Source organism: Psammomys obesus, unplaced genomic scaffold (genome assembly GCF_907164565.1).
Source record: "Psammomys obesus unplaced genomic scaffold, mPsaObe1.curated_primary_1811, whole genome shotgun sequence".
NCBI lineage: Eukaryota > Metazoa > Chordata > Mammalia > Rodentia > Muridae > Psammomys > Psammomys obesus.
This window is the reverse complement of record NW_026591497.1, coordinates 2,052,179-2,066,150: the sequence shown is the minus strand read 5'-3', so window position 1 is coordinate 2,066,150 and position 13,972 is coordinate 2,052,179.

Here is a 13,972-nt window from a genome sequence, read left to right as displayed (position 1 = left end):
ACATCCTCCCCTCCCCCCCCCCCCCCCCGCAAGCCAGGTCACTCCTTAAACTTTGCTCCATTTCTTTCCTCAGGTGCTCAGTTCACAGCGCACACACTGCTCCGCTGAGATCCTTGACAGGCAGCAGCCTGCACCGGCAGCGTTGACCTTATCAGGGCGCCTGAAGCAGCACTGGCTGCTCAAGAATGAAACTCAGGACGCTTGTTGCTGACACAACATTATTTTGTTTTGTTTGTGTGTGTGTGTGCTGAGTAGAAGGGGCTCAGGCCAGAGGAGGGAGGTGATCCCCTGGAGCTGGAGTTCCAGGCAGTTGTGAGCCACCTGACTTGGGTTCTGGGAACTGAACTGGGTCTTCTAGAAAAACAGCAAGCACTCTTAACTGTTGACCCATTTCTACAGTCCCTCATCAAACCCATAGTTCAGTCAGTACTGCCCCCTTCCCTCTAAGGCATTCTAAGACACACCCCATTGGATGCTGAAACTTTAGTCTTCCCACGTATACGGTCTTTTTTCCATATACACATTCCTGCAAAAAATATTAATTCATAAGTTTGGAGAAGGAGATAAACAATAATGACCAAAAAAAAACAAAAAACAAAAAACGGAAGTTATAAAAATATGCTGCAATGTATATAAATTAAAATTTTTAATGCTGCAATAAGTTATTCAAATATATGGATGAGTTATTTCTGAAAGTTTCCACTTAATATCTTCAGACCACATTGTCAAGAAATCTTAAAAAAGTAGAGGCCTTGGGCTAGAGAGATGGCTCAGTGGTTATGAACACTGACTGTCCTTCCAGAGGACCTGGGTTCAATTCCCAGCACCCACGTGGCAGCTCACAATTGTCTGTAACTCCAGCTCTAGGGAATCCCACACCCTCACAGAGACACACATGCAGATAAAACAACAATAAAAACAAAAAAAATATTTTAAAGAAAGAAAGAAAATCAGAGGACTACCCTATCACCCTGTGCAAATTTCACCAACTGTGTCAGAACTCATGCTTCCCCAGCCCAGGACCATAGTCACAATCTGTCTCCAGGTGTGCAAATACTGCCCTGAGCTCTTCCTGCCTCTTCTCATTCTGGCACCTGGACACAGAGGCCATCTGCTCTGCACTTGTCCCCACCTAACACACCTGGCCGTTTATCCCCATGTGACACAACATGACTGCGTGTTAGGACAGACACTAAGTCCCTCTCAAGGTTAACAACACTCCTGGGCTCAAACAGTACCTGCCAGGTGTGTACACCTGGGCTAATCAATATCACTTCCACACACGTCACTCGCAGACTTTGGGGCACTTGGGTCTTGCTGAAAGGATTCTGACGACGGAGGTTGCAAGGCAAAAAAGCTTTCCCAGCTCCGTCCTCCCATAGTCCCACAGCTCACAGGCTCCTTGTCCTGCTGCTTTCCTAAAGAGTGGGCTCACAGGTCGAGTTTGGACCCACCATCTGTTGGGATTATGGCTCCTCATGCAGCAGGCGGCTCTTATGTCCTTGGCTTGAACCCTTGTTGGGCTTGAGCACTTCCTTGCTTCCTGGTGCTACAGGGATGCTTTCAGTTTAGCCTGTGCTTTTCAGTCCTTGGCTCTGGACTAGGAAAAAAAGACTTTTATATTCTCTCTATATATTATTTTACAATGCTGCATACAAATAAAATTATGCATTAATAAGTATATATTGAATATTGAGCTATATTAGCATATAATATAATATATAAATAGCATATAATTATGAATTATTTACAATCCTATGGACTGGTGTATTATTAATGATGTCACCGTCACAGGGTCTGCTCCCTCACAGGAGTCCTCTTTACTGTGCTGTCCACACTTACACCTGCTTCTTCCACAACGAGGCTGAATCTTTTATTGTTTTTTTTTTTTTTTTTTCCTAGCCAGAGTCTCCCTGTCTCCCTTTGTAGCCCAGGCTGGCCTCAGCAACTACCCTCCTACCTCAGCTTCCTAAGTGAAGGGATTACAGACATGCACCACCTCACTGTCTGTGTAAGCTTATTGTTCTCAATGCCCTCCCTGAGCCATTCACTTTCGCATAGCCCATCTTTCCCCCAGTGATCTGACCTCACACTTTTGCCATATAGCAAGTTTCCAGATAAACTTGGACCCATTTCCAAATTGTCTGTGCTTCTGTGAGAGTGTGCCCTCAGATGACCATCAATGGCTCTGTGAGAAAGGAGTGGCTGGAGAGGTGGTTCTGTGGCTAAGAGCACTGACTGCTCTTGCGAGGACCTGGGTTTGATTTCCATCACCCACTTTGTGGCTCACAGCTCAGGGGATTTAATGCCCTCTCTGGCCCCTGTGAATATGGTGTACATATGTGCAGGCAAAATGCCCACACACATAAAATATATATATTTTATACATATATGTTAACAGGGTGGTAGCCCACACCTTTAATCCCAGCACTCAGGAAGCAAAGGCAGGCAGATCTCTGAGAGTTCAAAGCCAGACTGGCTTACATAGACAGGGTTACACAGTGAAACCCTGCATTTAAAAAGGAGGAGGAGGAGGAGGAAGAAAAGAGATGAAGCAAGACTTGCAGCGCTATACTGCTCTGCCTTATCACCAAATGTATTCCGCCATGTCAGGATGCAGAAAAGACCCTTGCCTCGGCCAGCAACACATTCTTGGAATCATGTTGTGTGAGTTTTCCCAAGGAAACATCTATTCACAGATGACACAGATGATAGACCAAGAAATGATTCCACCCAAGTCTAGCTTTGTGGACTAGTGAGTTTGTTGGGATTATTTCCAGGAGCATGGATCTTGGGGTGACTTATAGGAGCATGGGAGACCCAGAGGCAGCTGCATCAAGGAAAACTCACCCCAGCATGGGGACAACATAAAAACTCATTCCTATGGCTCCTTGTGGGAGTTCATTCAGGCAGCTCCAGGAAGAGTTTTTCCTCCCCTAGCAATGTTCTTTGCTCACTAGACCGTGGGAAGGGGCTGTGAGGATCTTGAAACTAAGTTAAGCTTTGTAGGTCTTTTCAGCTTCCAGCATCTTGTATTCCTTATTGTCTGAAGTCTCGTTAGTCTCCAATCTTCCGCTAGGACAGGCTGCTTCAGAGTGAATAGCCACATGCTCCCCAGAGCCACAAGGTAAATGAACCTTCATGGTTTACAAGTTGTATATTAATCACCTCAGTCATTTTGTTATAGCCTCCAAGGAGGGAGGTCCAAGGAGGAGAAGTCTTCTCTCTTTAGGGCTGTCTTGAGTTAATCTATTTCAGAAAGACAAAGACAGAGATTAAGCATGATTATTTTGGCTCATAGTTTCAAGGATTCCACAGGCTATGGATATGGGACTGAAGCAAGGCCACACCATGGAAGGAAGCATGGTGAGGTAAAACTGTTTCTTGGCCAAGGCAAAAGAGAAAGCAGTAGGCTTCAGTGTGGCTCAGTTGGTAAGGACAGTGTTTGCTGAGCATGCGTGAAACCGGAGTTCCTCCCCAGCCCCGTCTCACAACTGGTCATGGTGGCACATGCCTGTAACCCAAACACTTAGGAGACAGAAGCAGGAAGACCAGAAATTCAAGGTCTCCTCGGATATTCAGGTGATTTCAACCTTGTCTCCGAGTGTTGTGGCATGGAGGGAAGGGGAGGAAGGGCCAGGGCCCACTACCCCTTTGAAAGACACCCCTCTTGACTTAAGATCCTCCCACTAGGCCCCATATCTTAAAGGTTTTCCTACCTCTTGACAGCACCTCACAGGGAGAGACCAAACTTTTAACACATGAGCATTCAAGATCCAAACCACAGTAAAGAAAAGGAAGATAATTCTCATACTTAATATTCAATATGATAATCTAAGCATACAATCAGTGAACACAGGTGAGCAACAAAGCAGGACACACACTTGTTCCAAGTTGGACATGTGTTATACACATGGGCCAGTGACTTCCAGGCGCCCGGCAGGTACTGATTCTCCACAGACAAAATGAGCCAGTTCAAGCCAAACTAAAGTATAAAGGCAGGATTATAGACAGAAAAGGAGAGAGAGAGAGAGAGAGAGAGAGAGAGAGAGAGAGAGAGAATGCACAGAGAGAGAAGAGACCGGAGAGAGAGAACCACAATGTTTGAATTATACAGTTAAGAGCCTCTAGGGAAGAGGAAGCCCAGCCCCCAGGCTGGAAGGTTCAGGTAGGGACTGAGGGATGCTGGGAGAACTTGGAGGCCAGGTATGTTAAATAGGCACCTCCGTGGCTTGTCCTGGGTCTAAATCCCAAAAACACGATTTGTGGCCACCATGTTAGATGTAGGCTGAGCCTTCCTTCCGTCATTCTGGCGCAGTATTTGGGCTCCCTCACCTTGAGGCCCTCAGAAGGTGGTCATGTATCCACAGGGGCCTTGTGCTTCCTGTTGAAGGCCAGCACCTCCCTCCCCAGAGAAGTCTTGTTCTGCAGAAGAAAGCCTTCGTGGTGAGGCACTGGCAGTGGCTGGCGCCCTTTGGAGAAAGCACAGGAAGTTTCCATGGCTTTGGCAATCTGATCTAGGAAAATTGGTCTCTCCCTTTTGGCTGGCAGGAATCTGTTTATTCTTCAGACAGTAAAATGCCTTTTTCTTTTCAATGGTGAACTTCCCTCTGCTTCTCAAACCTCCAGCTTAGAAATGTTCCAAGGGGACACACATTGCATTTAGTAAGAGCAGAGGAAGCAAGTGGGGCCTGGATGCTAATCAAAGGCCCTGTTGTCCTGAGGTTCTCCCATAGGTTAGCATTCCGGGCTCAAGCTGACTTTAACAGCCCCGACATGGACCCCTGCCTGTCTCTCTCCTCATCCTTCTTCATCTTTTGCACAGAGGGTAGTCCTTATGTTCCTGTCTGGGTGAAGTATGTCCACCAGGGATACCACTGTTCCTGAGGAATCCCACTTGATGCAGCACCGGGGTCCTGAACATAGCCGTGACAGCACAGGGGAAACTGGCAGAGTCATGGCTACCTGTTGGCAGTAAATCTGCACTCACAGAACAGCAGAGTCAAGTGTGCAGGGGGAGGCTCCTGCATCAATGGACAGCTTGGGTTGCTTGGCTGTCTCCTGCTGAGCCCCTGCCCCAAGGCAAGATAACCTCTTCCCTAGAGCTTTGGCTCTTTTTCCTGGCTTGGCCTACTCTGGCAATTTTTTTTTTTAACTTTCCCCTCTATGTAATAGAATCCCTGTTTTCAAAATTCCAGAAACATAGTTTGTGCATGGAGAAATCTGCCTGTCCCACTTGCCCACCCACTTTCCACAGGGTAACCCTGTGGACAGTTCCCTTGGGTGCTTTGTACAGTGTAAGTATATTTGTGTGCATGCACAGGGCCGAACCTTTGTCTCCTTCTTAATCCATACAGTGGCATTCATTGTTTGCAACCTTCTTCCTGGCTTTCAGTACTCTAGAAAACTGCATTCAGACATGCTTTTCTAACTTTAAGCACTGTTCAGCACCCTGCTCTGTGGCGTTGAGTACATTCATACCGTGGTGAAATCATCACCACCTTCCCTCTCCAGGGCTCTTTCTGATTATCTTCAAACAGAAATTCAGCGACTGCCAGGTTGGGTTGACCCACGCCTTTAATCCCAGCGTTTGGGAGGCAGAGAGGCAGGCAGATTTCTGTGAGTTTGAGGCCAGCAAGGTCTGCAAAGTGAATCCGGGACAACCAGGGATACCCTGTCTCAAAAAACAAAAACAAAAACAAAGACAGAGAGAGAGTTTGCTGTCCTCCTCATCTGTGTAGGCGGTTCCAGGCCAGGCTGGGTCACATGAGATCCTACCTCAAAAAAAAAAAAAAAAAAAAAAAAAAAAAGACAAATATTGGTCTTGCTGGTGCCTACCTGCAACTCCAGCCAGAGCTGGGGTGCTATCAAGAAGTTGAAGGCCAACCTGGTTTGGGGGAATCCAGGCGAGGCATGGTACTTGCCTAGAATGTGCAAGCCTCTAAAGCTCCATCCCCAGCATGAAAACAAAAACCTACCAGTGCGCAGTCTGTGCTGTAAAAGGAAAGGGCTGGTGTGTTGTAGGTGTATGCATTTGAAGGCAGATGAAGCGGCCTGAGCTCAGCGATGAAGGGAGCAGCTGAGGCAGGGGACAGAGAGTGGGGGCTCTCACTTGGGCCTTGCACATAATGCCATGATAAAACACCACAGGCCAGACAGCTCAGCCACAGCCAGACAGGTCGTCAAACAGGTAAAAGGAGATGGCCTGCCCAAAGGGACCAGGGTCCTTGTGAGAAGAGGATACCTGGAGCAGGCCCGGAGGGAAGCGCCTGCAGACACAGCAGAGCACCATCTCCCAGCCAGGCAGAGAGCCTACAGGCCTCTGCCTGTTTCTGCCTGTGGCGCTTAGTCACGGTAGGCCCAGGACACTGGTGCAGATGGTGACTCACAGGAGTGAGGTGAGAAAAAAAATTGATATTTGAAGACTGAAATCAACAGACCTCACTGATGTGCCAACATAGAGGGTGACCGGCGTAGACCTCAAGACATTCTATAAGCCATCGATGAGTAAGCTTCCCCTGGGGGACAGGAAGACCTGAGGCAGGCCTGTCCCTGAGGGTGCTGGGTTTTCTGGAAGTTCACAACTTGCTATCAGATGGGCAGCTTACAGAGGTGTCCAGTGTTTGGGGATGAAGGCTCAGCCTTCAGGGCCTGCAGCTACTTTTGCAAGTTTTCCCAGATGGTGGTGCTCATTGGATTCTGCAGTACTGGGAATGGAACCCTGGCCCTGGAGCCACTAAGGAAGTTTTCTACCACTCAGCCATGCCTCAGCCAGGCTGCAGACTCCTCAGTCCATAGTACTTCACAGACAGGTCCTAACATACCCCCTACACTCAAACAAATGAAAAACAGAAATCAGGAGATAGTCTTGCATCTGCTTCTGTAGGGAGGCTGCATCACTGCCCCGTGCCTGGCACACACAGGAAGCAGAGTGAAGCAGACAGCTGAGGGTCCTGCTCTCCAAGATGCGATTCACTTCCAAAGCAAGACGGGCACACAGGTGGGAATACGAGATATGTGGAAGGCCCAGAGCCATGGGGTGGGAGAACACCAGCCAAGCTAGGCCGGCTACAGGACGAGCCAATATCTACAAGTCAAGAACAAGCTTAAACAAATACCATGGGGACAGAGCTTGGTCCTTCTAGACCAAGCCAAAGGCTTGTGACTGAGAGGAAGGAAAGGGTCCCGGTAAGAGAGCCCCAGGCTGAGTTCAGACTATTCCTTACGGGAGGGTCGTCCCTCCTCTAGGCCAGACCAGGCTACTGTGCCATTGGTCAAAGGCAAGGCAGTGCTGTGGGTGAGGATCCAGCAGCTTGTCCCCATACCCACTGACATCTTAGGGATTTCATCAGCTACTGTGTTGTGGAGAGGAGGATCAGTCTGTACAGGAAAAGTGCTAATGTCATTAAAAACTCTGAGAGCTTCTGGAGTGCTGATGACTTGGAGACAACTGGCCAAACACAGCATAGGGGCCTCATTCTTTGGCTGGGCAGGGGGACAGGACCAGGCCCCACTGCCACCCACGGCAGTGCCTTTTTCTGGAGCCTCAGATGGCTCCATCCAGCTTGGAATCATGTCCTGGAGCCCCAGCCAACCCAAACACCCTTGTTTGTGTGGGTGGGCCTTTCTCAGCCAGGAGCAGAGCTGCAGCGAGCTGGTAGGGATTCAGCAGCCCCTTGACAGAAAACCCACGCATGTGCCAAGCTTTTCTCCTCTGTCTCCTCACCACCTGTCCTGTGAATACCGGTGCCATGGACCCCAGACTCCTCAGTACTCCCAGACCTGTGTGTACACACACACACATACACACACTCTCTCTCACACACCACATGCCAAGGGATACGTGATTGCCCTCCTCATCCACCAGGTGGCCTGTCACCTTAGACACCACACACACACTTTTGATGGTTACTGCCCTGACCCTGGCCTGGATCTGGGAGTCCAAACACACACCTACCACAATTTATGACATACTGCCACTAGAGAGAGACTGAACAAGATCAACATCTGGGCTGCAGAAACAGACATTAAAGGTCAGCCCTCCTCTTTTCAAGGACATCCATGATACCCTCTTCCAGAACATGATTGTCCTCTGGAAGATGGGTGGTCGTAATCGACTCCCTGAGGAACGCTTGGGAATCAATGCTGCTGTTGAGGCCGGGTCGGACAGTCCGGTGCTACCTTGTGCACTGAGTCCAGAAGCCATCAGGATTTCAGGAGGCCAGGCTAGGCTACCTCCAGATAGGAGATGAAGAAGGCCTGAGACCTTGGAAAGAAGCCCAGCTGGCTACTCCAGCAGTGGGAGTCAAACACCTTTAAATTTCTGACCCACACAAAAGATGATATATTGAAATGTGGGGGAGTGGGAGATATAGTTTGTCATTTAAAAGCATGTGCTGCTCTTGCCTCAGAGGGCTAAAATCCTGTTCCCAACACCCATATCTGATGACTCACAGCCCCTATAACTCCAGGACAAAGGGTTCTTCTGGCCTATAAGGGTACTCTAACACACATGCACATATGCACACAGAAAGAGACACATGCATAAATTAAAAACTAAAAAGTGAATATTTTTAAATACATGATGTATAATACCATATGTTTTTGTTGGTGTGTTCTTCGTTTATTTTAGGTGAGAGATTACTACGTAGCCCAGCTTTGCATGGAATTCACAATTCCCCTGCTTCCTCCTCCAAGAGCTGGGATCATAGGAACACATCATTAGTCTCAGATTACAATGTCCAACTGATGTTTGAAGTCACTGTATTTGAGTTAGTATGCAGCCATGGGTAACTGTTTCACAACAGAGTAGAGTGTCAGGAATACACAGCCATGAAGATGCTCAGTAGAGACAGCCAAGTTCACTTAACAAATAATGCTAACGCTGCTAGATAAACTGAAGGAGGAGGAGGACCCTGGCTCTCCACATAGCATTACACACACACAGTCATTCAGAGCTGGGCACGGCGGTATACATGTAAACCCAGCACTGGGCAATCAGAGACCGGAGAACTCAGCTTGAGACCAGCCTGGGCTGCATGGCTAGATCACATAATTCATGGGAGCTGATAATAATAAATGGGGTAGAGTACCCATTTAGCCCGTGTGGGACCACAAGCTCTATGCTCAGGCTTATCTCCTGAAACGTTACAATCAATCCTAATCCTAAAAATACCAAAACTATAAAGCTTCTTGAAGACACAGAAAATATATTCATGACTTTGGCATACAAGTAGTCAAAGGACACAAAAAGCATAAAATTTAGAAATTGAGCCTGGTGGTGGTGCACGCCTTTAATCCTAGCACTTGGAGGGCAGAGGCAGTTGGATCTCTATGACTTCTGGCCCAGCCTGCTCTACAGAGTGAGTTCTAGGACAGGCAAGGCTACACAGAGAAACTTTGTCTAAAAAATATATATAGTTTACCAAAATTTTTAGTATCTATTTCTCAAAAGACATCATTTTTAGATTGAAAACCAACACCCTGGAAATAAATCTGACACTGAACTTCTTTTTTTTTTTTTTTTTAAGTTACTTGTTTTTATTTTATGTGCATGTGTTGTCTGCATACATGTTTGTATATCATGTGTGTACCTGGTGCCTGCAGAGGCGAGAAGAGGGTGCTGAATCCTCTGGAACCAGAGCTACAAGTGGCGGTAAGCCACAGTGTAAGTGCTGGGAATGGAATGCAGGTACTCTGCCAGAGCAGCCAGTGCTCTTAAACACTGAGCCGTCTCTCTTTAATTTGGGGGTTTTGTTGTTGGTTTGTTTGTTGAGACAGGGTTTCTCTGTGTGGTCTTGGCTGTCCTAGACTCGCTTTCTAGACCTGGCTGGCCTCGAACTCACAGAGATCCACCTGCCTCTGCCTCCCAGAGTGCTGGGATTGCAGGCGTGTGCCACCACGCCCAACTCTCTTCAATTTATAAATTACATTTATTTCTTTATTGTGTGAGTGTGCACGTGCACATGAGTGCCACGGGACATGTGGACATCAGCAGCTTTCAAGCATGGGTCGTGTGAGTCCCAGGGGTCAAACTCAAGTCATCTGACTTGGTATCTAGCAGGTTTACCCAGTGATCCATCATGAGATGGATGATGCCCATCCCTGAATGGGCAGATTTGAACAGACATTTCACAAAAGAAGACTCACACTCATGAGAATGTGTCCTTCACGAGGAGTGGAGAGGGGTCCAGCATCTTGGCCTTCAGGCAAACACAAACGAAGACTGTGACAATATACCTCTCTATGCGTTAGAGTGGCTAAAATCAAAGGCTGACGCTAACAAAGCGTTGGTGAGAACACAGAACAGGTTGGACTCTCATAACTGCTGGTGTGAACGCTGCACATTAAAACCGCTTTGGAAGCAACTTTCCAGTTTCTTTTAATTTTTATTTTTATTAATTACACTTTATTCACTTTGTATCTCCACTTTAGCTCCTTCCTTCCTTCCCTCCCAATCCCAGCCTCTCTCCCTTTTCTCCACACATGTCCCTCCCCAAGTCCACTGATAGGGGAGGTCCTCCTCTCCTTCCTTCTGATCCTAGTCTATCAGCGGTCTCATCAGGAGTGGTTGCATAGTCTTCCTCTTTGGCCTGGTAAGGCTGCTCCCCCCTCAGGGGGAGGTGATCAAAGAGCAGGCCAATCAACTTTCCAGTTTCTTATTGAGATGGCTGAGCCATTTTACTCCCAACTGTATGCCAGAGAAAAGAAATACAGGTCCTCATAGAGATCCATCTGTACTCATATACATATAGCAGTTGTATTTGTCGTAGCTAAAGCCAGGAAATGATTTACCAGTTAGGCCCTAGCTGCTAGGGCAATTGGATATCCATATCATATTTGTTGAAAGAGTTCAGATGAGACACAGAAAGTGAAGTGTAAGTGATACATGGAGTTTATTGCAGAGCAGGCCAGCATACACATTCAAGGCGTGAGAGCTGACAATGGCCAAAGACATCTATGCCTCCTCTACATTATAAGCAGAATTTAAACTCTCTAAGATCTCTGAATCAAGCAGATCTCCTGAGGGCTTTTCTTTTTTCCCCCGTCAAGGTGACTGATAGCCTGTTGTATATGATCCCTATAGAAGGAAACAATAGCATGCCTTTGTTCTTTATCAGAAAGCTTCCCCTAGACAGTAACATTTTATGAGGTTCAGGGAACCTGGAACCAGGTGTAGATAGTCATGCATTAATGACCTTCTAAGCAGTTCAGGATGTCGAATCTCCTCCCAGAGCCAGCGATATGACTCAGGTCCCGTCCCTCTGAGCAGTAATTAGAGTCCTGCAGTCTTGGTTTCACAAGCTGGTGATTATAAGAGAGGGGTCCAGTTCCAATGTCCTCTAATCTCAGTAATAGCTAGCCAGCCACCTAAAATATAAGCAAACAAAACCTCAGCTTCAATCTTGTTCCTTTTACAAAAACTAAATCAAAATGGAATTGTGGGTGTAGTGTGCGTGTTTGTGTGTGTGTGTGTGTTGTGTCAGGTGCATAAAGAAATTATGGGTATAGTTCTTATGTGTGTGTTCACAGAGGCCCTTTGGGGGAGTACCTTTTTGCTTTTGTATTTTGTTTGTTTCGTTTTTGAGACAGGGTATTACTATATAGTCTTGACTGTCCCAGAACCCTTTATGTAGAACATATTGGCCTCAAACTCACAGAGCTCTGACTACCTCTGCCTCTGCAGTACTGGCATTCAGTTTTAGATACAGGATGAAATTGGCTGGCTCAGCCTCTTGGTACAGGGAGAGCAGATATCAGACCTTGCCTGGCTAAAGGCTTAATTTTTAAATTATACAGCCTATGATGACTGGCTTCACAAAGAATCATACAGCCATGCAGGGAGACAGATAAGACCAGAAGTCAGAGCTCAGATGCCAGAGTACTGTGGGATGGCAGGATAATACGTGATGGTAAAATGATTTGCCACCAAAAGGGCAGCCCCCTGAGAGTACACCCCGCCCCTCTTGATGTCACAGGCCGAAGCACAGCTTTGAGCAGTTGGCTGACAAACAACAACATGCATCTAACTGTAGACAGAAAACAGGAACATCAATAGGCTAAAACCCCAGCGATGGCTGATGCTAGCAGTGCTTTTTCCGTGTGACACCAGGCTAAGCTTGTTAGCTGTTATCCCTTACTGGCCTTGCTGCCTCCAGAGAGCCAGGTCAGCTGCTGTCCCACATCACAGTTGAAGAGCCTGTGTTCAGGGTGTGTGATGCAAGAAGACTGGACCATTTCCTCACACCTACATGAGCCTTGGCAGATGAGAGTTGTCGGATAGCATCAGACCTGGTGATTATCACCAGGGGATGGGATGAGAGGATGGTGAAGGGAGTCATTGAAGAGGTCTAGTGTCTAGTGCATGGCCTGCACGGCCTCTAGCATAGACTGGTGCTTTCCTTGGCTGCTAACACTCTTGGGAGCTTCTTAGGGGTGGGCTAAGAAAGTTGTAAAGTGGTTTGTTTTGTTTGGTTTTTTATTGTATGTCTATGATACTTTGCCTATATGTATGTCTGGAGCCTGAGGAGGGCAGAAGAGTGTGTCCTAGAACCAGTAGTAAGCCAGCATGGAGGTGCTAGGAACTGAACTCGGGTCCTCTGGAAGAGCAGCCGGTGCTCTTAGACACTGAGCCACCTCTCCCGTCCCTGTACTTCAGGTTTAATTCAGAGCATTTGAACCAAAATGTCATAGCAATGAAGTTCCAGCAGAAGCTGTTGTAGGGAGAGAAACATGGCAGAGAACATGGCAGGACGTCCTTCTGGCTTCACACAGCTGCCAGGGTTAGGTCTGGTAGGGACCTTAAGTCTCCTCACTGAGCACAGTTGTCTGGCTGTGTCTTTAGACTTCTGGAGAGCATCTGGGATGCCACCACACACCTCCTTGAGACTGGAACTTCAGTGTACCTCTGAAGAGTTTAGACTCTACTTGCCCAGACCAAGGATGCTGATATACAGTAGATTTTAAGTTGCCTCCCTCTAAGTCGTCAAGAATGAGTTTCTGTCCTGTTTCTGCTATGGAAATCAAGACTTGTCCCCATCCAGGGAGCTGTGTGTTCTGCTGGGGAACACTTGAAGAAATGACTTGGTTGGTCCCTGTCACCCACCTACCTGGTAGGTGTGGGGCTACCCTGGTAGCCCTTGGGAAACAACTGTGACTCAGTAGATGTCTTCTGGAGGATGAGGAAGTTGTCACTACCCCAATCCCTGTCTGAAAAGACAGACTCTGAGCTCGGTTGAGGCTCATCTTGCAGCAGCTCCGGGAAGGAGTTTTCTACCCTCCATCTTGAGGTATCTTGAGGTCCCTGGTCTCTCTCTCTCAGAGTGCTTGTATGGAGGCTCTTTGGGTTTCCTTGCAATCTGTTGCCTCAGAAACATGGTAACCATGAAAGCTGAAGAGTCCTAGGGTAATTCCAGCACTGGACAAACAAGATGCAGCCAGGCCCCACACTGGTCAGCCCTGGAGAGTGCACGCTTTTCTTGGTCACTGCTTCCCTTCCATGGGCAGACTGGCTCTGCCTGGCAAACTGGCTCTGCATGGGCAGACAGCCTGTCTCCATTGCCTGGGGACTTCCTTTCTCCCTTAAGAACCCTCAGCCTAATCCCCCCCACCCCGCCCCATACAGCTCTCCCAGAATACTCCCAGTAACCATTTTGAGGTTCAGGGTTGAGTTTCCCAAGAGATCCCACGGGTACGTGCGGAGCCAGTCTCTCACCCTGAAAGAAACGTGGGATCCACACAGGCTTGTTTGTCCTTTCTGAGATAGACTCCACTGTGTGAGAGCTGAGGATGGTGAAGAGTCTTGTGATGGTGGACAAAGGACAGAGGAGAGTATGGGTGTCTAGGAACAGCTCTCACATCCTGCATCTTCACGGTCTAGTCTGAATGTCTCTCAAATGCACATGTGGGAGGCAAGCAAAGTGGCATGCTCCTTTAATTCCAACACTTGACAAACATAGGCAGGTGGGTCTCA